This window comes from Penaeus monodon, chromosome 43, assembly GCF_015228065.2.
Source record: "Penaeus monodon isolate SGIC_2016 chromosome 43, NSTDA_Pmon_1, whole genome shotgun sequence".
Classification (NCBI taxonomy): domain Eukaryota; kingdom Metazoa; phylum Arthropoda; class Malacostraca; order Decapoda; family Penaeidae; genus Penaeus; species Penaeus monodon.
In genome coordinates, this window is record NC_051428.1 from 7,529,966 (window position 1) to 7,539,163 (window position 9,198).

Here is a 9,198-nt window from a genome sequence, read left to right on the forward strand (position 1 = left end):
CCCAAAGTAGGCCTTTCAACATGGCCATTACATACAAGGAAGCGGATAGTAGGCATTAAAGGATAGGGAAAGGGTAAGCAGACCATGCAAAATTAGTCGAGTCGAGGGCTGAGGTCCAATGCTGGGGTGAGGGAGTATAGACAGCTATAGTCTAAACCCCTATAAAAGAAGAAGAATGTTGGGTGATCCCCAGCATTGGGCCTCAGTCTGTCTCCTAAGCCCCCCCACAGCAGACACGGACATGGATTGAGGGGTATTCTTCTGAGGTATATTTCCTGTCTCAGTTACCAATCTAAATTATCTGGGGATCAGTAAATCAGTAATTCAAATATCCCCTACACCCTGCTCTCTCCATGGACTTGGGATTTGGCACTGACCTCTTCATACACACGTGGTATACTTGGTCTACTGGACCATCTGGGATCTATCAATTAGTGAATCTAATCCTTTTACATTATTTTCTTCCTTTCTCCATCCTTTTCAGGAATTAGGAAATAAAAAATCTTTATATCATTTCATTTATTTAACATTCCACAGTATATTACATTCATCAATTCATTATTTTTTTTTTAATGGCTCTATAACATATCACCAAATACTAATTTTTCTAGCCATTCAATTCAGTTACAGTAAATGTTATTTTACCAAAAATATAAAGAAATTTAATGATTTTGTGCAAGAGTAAAGAGCTTGAGTACAGAGCTGCCGATCAGATACCTGAAAATAAAAGAAAAAGATTGTACTTGTCAAAATAAAAGTTCCACAACATGCTACTCACAACACTATCAGATATTCCTTTCTTCTTTTAATATCAGTTGACGAAAAATAAGGTCATCATCTAACAGCCTTATGAGCACAGATAAGCCTCAACTTGCAAAACAATGTCACTTTCTTCTTGATCTCACCTTCTAGTACCCTTTTAGACTACTAACAGTTGTTTCTCTGATGAAATTTCAGCAGAGCTTCCCTTCCTCTAACCAATACATGCTTTCCTAAAATTAACAGAAAAGGGACATCAACATTTGCAAGAGCATTGTTCATCTTCAAGTTCCAAGATTCTGCTAGTTTTTCACTGAACAATCTAACCCTAAATATATTCATATATACTCTTCTTACTTTTTTATACTAATTAATCAAAATCTATATACTTTCACATACCTCCTTCCACACAGCAATTCAATAAGCATCACACGAGAATTATCTGAAATTCAGTATATACCATTAAATAAATGCAAACCACATTTCCACATAATATATTTTGTACATATATCAGATGTTTAATTTCTACATTTATTTATCAGTTGACGAAAAATAAGGTCATCATTAAATGAATAACAACATTTAAATAAATTTGATCACTTACCATGTTTGTTTACAGCTTGCCAAATTCCCACTAACTGCTTGCCTGCTCTCCAAATAAATCTGAAAACAGAACTTATGAGTATTGTTCATTTAACCACTTAAATGGTCTAGTTGCATTCGGTTTCTCAGTGAGAGAGTTATTCATCAACACTCAGTATTTCCTGTAAAGGTGTCATCACTAGTTCTTAAGCTTCAAACCAAATTAAAATGTATAACAAAAAGCACATCATTCCTCCCTCATCTCACCTTTTGCTCAAATCCATTGCAAGTTCTTACTTCCTCTTTTCATTAAAAAAGTGCATTTCATTTAATCCAAAAGCAAACCTGGAAAAGATTATTCTTTCAGTATGAAAAAACAAATGTACACTATATATTGAAACATATTACATTGTCAGAGTTAATCATTCCACACAAAGATTAGGAGACGAAAAATTGAAGCATCATTTCACAATTGAATACAGGAATTAAATATTCAATTCACAATATTCCACTTTCTTTTACTCTTCCTACAGAAGCAAATTTCCTCCTACTTACCCACAGCTTTCATTCCCAACTATCACGTAAAACTGCCTTTCATGCAAAATGAACTTCACTGGAATTCCTGAAAGATGCCAAAGAAAAAAACAGATTAGTAACTGTATATGCAGGATAAGTAGATTTCTCTAAGGTATGAGATCAGTTTTTTCTTTATCAATTATACTTCGAGATGTAGAAAGAAAACCTAAGTATATGGATATGCAGGACTTTCAAGCTTTCTTGAAAAAAATATAGCCTCAGCAAGCTTCTTATTTATACTTAATCTTTGTAAATAGATGGTGAAACAATATTCCAAAGCTTCAAATTTCCTTCACCTGCCTGCATCATTCAGTTGCTACAGCCATGCAAATTGGTAATTAAACACCTGGTTTGTACTCCTCCAACGAATTCATGTGAAAAAATCTATTCTAAGACTACGTGAAATTTCCCTACTTGATATACGTCATACACAAAAAGACGTACCTAAGCATCAATGTATCATCCTCAAGATATGCTTTTTTATCAAACAACAATAATTTATGTTCCAATACAATTCACATTTGATATGCAAAGAAAGTACATTAGTCCACACAAGGATTATGAGATGAGAAATGAAATCATGACAATGCAAAATAAATTACCAAGATCTTTCAGTTCAATTACCACTAACCATACACTGCTTTCAGTGCAAAATGAACATCCTCCTAAAGTTTTGTAAGATGCCAAAAGAAAGAAAAAGCAATTGAATAAAGAGAACTTTTATATTTAAGGGGATTTTGATTATGCGAGTTTCTGATAACATTCCGCCATGAGGAGTCTCCCCATTGTTTGAGTTTCCCTTTGAAATTTTGAACAGGATAAAACTCCAGTAACATTATCCTAAGTCATGGGTTTTTCTGGATTATGCTAGAAAAATGTTTTTTCAAGAGAATTCTTTTTGTTTTATTGTAAAATATTTAGTGTGTATACAATCTTGCCTAAATAAGGCTTAGATTTAGAAGTTCTTTGCAATTTTTGCAACTGCTTTCTACAGCTTCTCCCTAGCTTCTTATTTACTTCATATAAAGCAATTATTCAATAGAGTGACAATGAATCTCCAAGACATTTTAATGGCCAAGACTCACTCACAGGAGGCAAATGAAAGCAAGGGATTTCACTTAACTCTACATTTTGATATATACAAGAATCATCAAGCTTCCATACCTTATTTCCACACTGAAGACAGAAGCATTACCTTCCCGGTGATGAACTGTAATAATACCAATAGTAGTAAGTAAAAAAATGAAAAAAAAAACCTTTGATATACATACATTAGCTAACAAAAAAAAAAAATCACTTTTTCTGTAAGTTTCTACATTCTTCATTGAGCATACATTTCTCATTTAATTGTGGCTCATTATATCCTAAGTCTTTCAGCATAAACATCCCACTTTCTGCACAGTTCCATGTCACCGAAGCTTCTGAGATCGGGCAATTCCACATTCAATTCTGTGCCACATCTCTAACTTGCCTGACAGTCAGTGTTGCGACACTCAATATACCACTTGGTCAGGGATATTATGCCTCTACTCATAGTCGCAGAACCAGAGCTTGAGTAGTAAATCATTCCTCATAATAATATAAATCTATAATCTGAATTAGAAATCACCAGATAATGACACAACAACTGAAACCAATGCTTAGTAACAGACAGTATCCTAACAATCAATATACTGGCAGAAAGACAAAATAGCATAAGACTATCATTCCTCATAATAATAATAATAATAATAAAAAAAAAGGCTTAATTTGGTACTTCTGCTAACCCAGAGCTTCCTTTTTTAATTTTTTTCAATGCTAATACAATGCCTTTGATGTGACATGACCATCCTAACTTTACACTGAAGATGTTAAGGAGAAAATACAAGTATTTGATTGGTGTCTAGAAAGTAAATCTTATCTGGTAGCCTTTCTTATCTAAGGATTAGAAAAAAGGGGGGGCGGGGGCAGTAAATAAATAATAGATGAAAAAAAAAAAAAATGTTGAAAGAAGTTACTCAACATTGCTTTTCAACCCCCTTTTTATTTCGTGTCTTGAGAAGGTTCACCCTCAATGCAGCTTCAAATACAAAGAATCCCTTCAACCCAAGCTATTTATGAAGTGGAGGGATGGACATTTTGAAGCAGGTTTCCTTTAAATGCTATATCAAGTACTGGCTCTTCCCTTTGTCTCATTTATTTCACTTTCTTTTCCTTAGCAATCAAATTGTTAACATTAATTTTCTATCACCATCTTCATTCACATATTCAGTAACTTACCCAATTCTTAAGATCAGCTTCATTTCTACAAACTGCTTCCAAAGTAGCTTTCAAACCAACTGAAAGTGGAAAAACACTTCTGAGTTTTCTTCCCTACCCACCACAGTGGATAAGCACAATTGGTTTCTCAGTGAGAGAGTTTATCATCAAAAATCAGTCTAAACCCTGTAATGGTATCATCACAAATACTTGTATTCAATTCAATAAAACTTTTCATTTTCTATTCTATCATTTGCTATTTCACATTCACCTGTTTTTCTAGAGAATTATACTTTTCACTTACCCAATCTTTAACTCATTACTGCTGGGCCACTTGTATAGCCGTAATAAACTGATCTGCCAGGTACAGCTATCCGTGTGGCGACACACAAGAGCGCATTGAGCGGGAAGTTCTGCTACACATCATACTCTGCCAGAAATTACCAGAGATGATGCAGGGTGATTTCTATTACAGTCACTAGGGGATTAAGGATGTATATCAACAAAGTTAGTTTCCAAGGAAAATCACTGGAAAAAAAAAAAAGGAAAGAAATATTGGTACAAAATTTCATCATCTTGTATTAGTTTATGGCATATGTACCTAAAAATTTTCCAGTGAGCATACATACATGCACAAAAAACCTGGCCACTTACCTAATTCTTACAATGTGGACCATTTCTGAGGAACGGTTACCATTCCCTCCTAAGAAAACTGAAAATAGATTAATATTTGTGAGTTTCTTCCATAACCACTGTGATGGACAAGCCAAGTTTGGAACTCAGTGAGAGAGTTTATCATCAAAAGTCAGTCTAAACCCTGTTATGGTGTCATCACTTTCATTAATATCTTCATTAAAATTGTTTTTTGTGTCAATTTCTATTTTGCATTTACCCATTTCTCTACAAGTTTTTTTTTTTACTCTTTACTTACCCATTCTTAACCCATCACTACTGGATCACATGTACCATCCTCATAAACCGCTTGGTCTGTGGGGTAAGCCTGCACACGCTGTGACGCCCCAGAGCACATGGAGCAGGATGTTTGGCTTGATGTAGCAGACTCCCGTGCCCAGTGTCTGGCCGTTGCCAGAATCACCACAGTTTTATCACACTCGGGTACATCTGTTGCATGCCAGTAAGGAGTTCAAATAATCTACATGAACAAAAAGGTTTAATCAAATTTCAACGAAATTTTACTATGTAAATTAAGTCATTCAAACCAATTAACTAAATTAAATCTGGAATATTTACTTCAATCAAAAAGCTGTACTCTAGCTCCTTACCTCTTACAACAGTACTAATCCCTTATCTTTGGATGAATTTGATTTAGATTCTCTTCCACAATAACTTTTCACTTTTGCCAGACTTCAATCCTAAAACAGGCCTGCAAGATATTTTCCTTATTAGATTTTTCTGGTGTAATAGGAGTAAAAGAAGTTAATGATATTAATATCAGATTCAAAGTTTCCACAAAGCAGTTTGGAGACGAAAAATAAGTACATCATTTTCTAGTCAACCCTGCTTCAAGCATTTTCTTTAAGTCACTTTCAACCTTTAAAAATCATCCAGCTTACCATGTAAAATATGCAAAATATAATTGAATAATTAATTCAAGCTTTCCCTTAGAGCTAAAATGACTGCATCTGTGATAGTATATTGTTTAATCTTCCCTGTAATTTTTTTTCTTGCATATTTCAACCTACACACTTGATCTTCAGCAACTTGTTATTCACAGTTATAATTCAACAAAACTTCTGCCATTCATTATTTGTCCCAATTATCTAGTCCATAAAATTAATATGTATAGGATGCATATTAAAGGGACACATCTCAAAGCAGATTTTTTTTTTAATACCTTAAATTCTTCATTGAGAGTTGATAGTTAAACAGTCTTTTTAATAGGTTTTGCCATTGTCACTAATATTCCTAAGTAACACCTAACTTTTCATCTTCATATACATTATATATGTAAATAAATTTGGTCACTTACCCCATTCATAGGATCTGCATTTCCTAGAAGCTCCTCCTAATACAACTTCCAAAACAACTGAAAGTAGAACAATACTCCTGAGTTTTGTTCCCTAACCATTACAGTGGACAAGATGACTGAGTTTTCAGTGAGAGAGTCTATCATCAAAAGTCAGCCTATACCCTGTTATGGTGTCATCACTTTCTTACATCAAACAACTTCCTAGTTTCTTTTGTTACATTCTATTTCATATTTATACATTTCTTTAAAATCTTACTCTTCACTTACCCCAATACTTTAATGGATGTCCAAGAGGTTTTAGCTATACAAAATCCTGGAAGTGGGGAAAAAAAGCCTACATTAGTATCATCAGCTATTAATTTGATGGTGTATGTACTTTTTACTCAACATGAAAGCCAATTGGTTTAATGTTAAGATGGATTTCTTACAAAAAATGTAAACATTTTCAATTGGGTTCTGGTAATAACTCAATGTAAAGATTTTTAGGGCAACTCAACAAGCAAAGTGGGAAACACATTAACTTTATATACAGATTAACCTAATGCCACTGGGAGAATTTTTCAGACACAGCCAGTGCTTAGCACATTGACTGTGCCACGTCAACAGTGTGCAAAATATGATTAATGTTTTTGCATATTCAGAGATGCATGATATTCCTTTTAGTGTTAGATTGAACCAGTACCAACCTGATTATGTATATTTCAGTGAAGAGTTTGTACTAGATGAAATGTGGTTTTCCAAGATAAAAAATCTCATTTTTCCAACTCTTATTCTTACTAGAGAAACTGTATGCAGCTACATACATGGCTGGTACTCTCATGGCTTGCCTTGAGAGTACCAGCACAGCAGTAAGAGTGCAACATTTTGGTGCATGGCATCTTTCAGGGATAGCAGGCAAATGATTCATATGATAAATAATGTCCAAGAACACAAAATGTAATGCATGCATCATATAAGGTGTGAATGAATTGTCACATGGAGTGACAACCAAGTCAACCATAACATGAACCCCAACCAACTGAAGGTTAAGGATTCAACAAGAAACTTAGAAATCAATTTCTTGTGACTATAATTTAATCTTATCCATCACCACTCCATTTGCATCACACAAATTTTCTCTTACCCAGTTCTCTTGGGTCTGCTCCCTTTCCAACACATTGACTGCATTCCCTCCCAAGAAAACTGAAAATAGAGAAATAACTTTTGAGTCTCTTCCATTACCACTGCAGTAGACAAGCTGACTTTAGTTCCTCAGTGAGAGAGTTTATCATCAAAACTCAGTCTATACCCTGTTATAGTGTCATCAGTTTCATGCTTCAATAGTTTATCACCTATATCACATTTACATATTTCTCTACAAGCATTCATTCTTCACTTACCCCATTTTACAAGTGATGCAGATAAATGAAATTTTAAACTAAAGAAAAAAAAAAAAAAAAAAAAAAAAAAGTTGAAATTTTCAATTTGGGTGAACACCTCCATCAGTCACATTCTCTTCCACACCGATAAGAAGTTTTCATTTCCCAATCATATGACCTGGAAGGAATTTTTCTTATCAGAACATTTCATAGAAGTAATGGGGGTAAAACTATTAGTTGTGTGTCAGATGATAAGTTTCCACATTGCATTTTCGGAGACGAAAAATAAGTACATCATTTTCTGCTGAATGCACTTTAAATAATTTACATTCTACATCTTATATTAATTTCTTTACCTTTTCTTTAGTAGTCCCCAAATTCTTGCAGTATACAGATCTTTGCTTACCTGGTAACAAAGAAAATATTTACATTAATTAAGGCTTTCCCTGAAGTTCAAAAACAGTTTATATTTACACTACAAATTTAGGATTTATTTTTGTCATCTTTCCGCAATTATTTTTGTCTAGAAAAGGTTTTCTTTATACGGTGTTACTTTACAACTAAAAATATGCAAACTGTATAAAACCTCCAAGTCTGACTGAATCATTTCCCATGTTGTGGTATCTCTTAAATATTCTAATAAATGTAATTATAACCCCTTCATTCATTACTGTACGGCTTCATGTCTTCAAGTAAAGAGAACTTTCAAAAAATACATTAATTATATATCTACAGTATTCTCACCCTATTTTCCACCTCAGAACTGCTAAAGTTTAAGAACTATCTTAAATAATGCTTTATACATCTGCAATAAGAATTTGGATAATTGATTACATTCAAGTGTATTCAAACAAAAAGCTCAATGTACCCAATTTAATTTTCATTCAATCTTTCATTTACTTGGACACCACACCACATTAAAACTACATCTACAGCAAAATAAAAAAAATATATATTTATTTACACAGACAGACAGACAGACACACACACATGTATATATAGATACAGCCACAACAGTCGTTGACAGGATATCTTACCTCAGAAGATGGATTCAACACTTTCAACTCTTGCCTATGGTACATCTACTTGGAATGGAGAACTCAATTCAGGTGTTACTTCTAAAACAGTTCAAACCTTTTTGCTTTTATTTTATAGTATATGCAATATGAATATCACAATCTGTGTATCCATCCTAATAATTATTGCTAGGCTTTGTGGCACAACACAGTAAGAATAGATCATTTGACCAGATTCCAATGCTCACAGTAATGACCTTGTCAGATTTTTCTATAAAAAAAAAAAAATAATAATAATAAAATAAAAATATAATAAATGTTAATCTAGGGTCCTATTCATAAACATTTTATAACAAAAAATTTATTGTTAACATTATATATATATACATATTTTTTATACAAAGAAAATTTGTAACTTAACCTTATATTAACAGACGTCTATGCCAGTATATGAATTTACATCAAATATATACACAGGTATTCACTAGGACAAACAAACTCAAAGTCATACATTCACTCGTACACTGATGCTATAGCATTATTCATCAAAGTCCCCTTGGAGAAACATTTCCTTCAGCAAGAATATCAGAATAGTTTGGGGGTTAATCTAAAAATTCAGTAATGAAGAAAAAGATAAATTCTAATACCCCCCCCCCTCTCAGATCCCCCAAAGCCTGAC

The 9,198-nt window shown here is 33.4% G+C and overlaps 1 protein-coding gene and 1 long non-coding RNA gene across 2 annotated transcripts in view; both read right to left on the reverse strand.

Moving 5' to 3' along the window:
• Positions 1-537: 537 nt before the first annotated feature.
• On the reverse strand, positions 538-8,228 carry LOC119568176. Its single transcript, XR_005228071.1, has 17 exons — positions 7,860-8,228; positions 7,525-7,681; positions 7,269-7,327; positions 6,413-6,458; positions 6,146-6,202; positions 5,439-5,539; positions 5,087-5,277; positions 4,810-4,867; positions 4,460-4,585; positions 4,177-4,235; positions 3,082-3,127; positions 1,897-1,963; positions 1,609-1,686; positions 1,364-1,422; positions 1,159-1,201; positions 906-992; positions 538-717 (listed from the first exon to the last, which is right to left on the reverse strand). It is a non-coding gene; the product is annotated as an uncharacterized LOC119568176 (long non-coding RNA).
• Positions 8,229-8,864: 636 nt separating this feature from the next.
• LOC119568175 (heat shock 70 kDa protein cognate 5-like) overlaps positions 8,865-9,198 on the reverse strand; it is a 37,712-nt gene continuing 37,378 nt past the window's right edge. Inside the window, 1 exon segment of the mRNA XM_037916593.1 lies at positions 8,865-9,174. The gene's annotated coding sequence lies outside the window, so the exon portion shown is untranslated.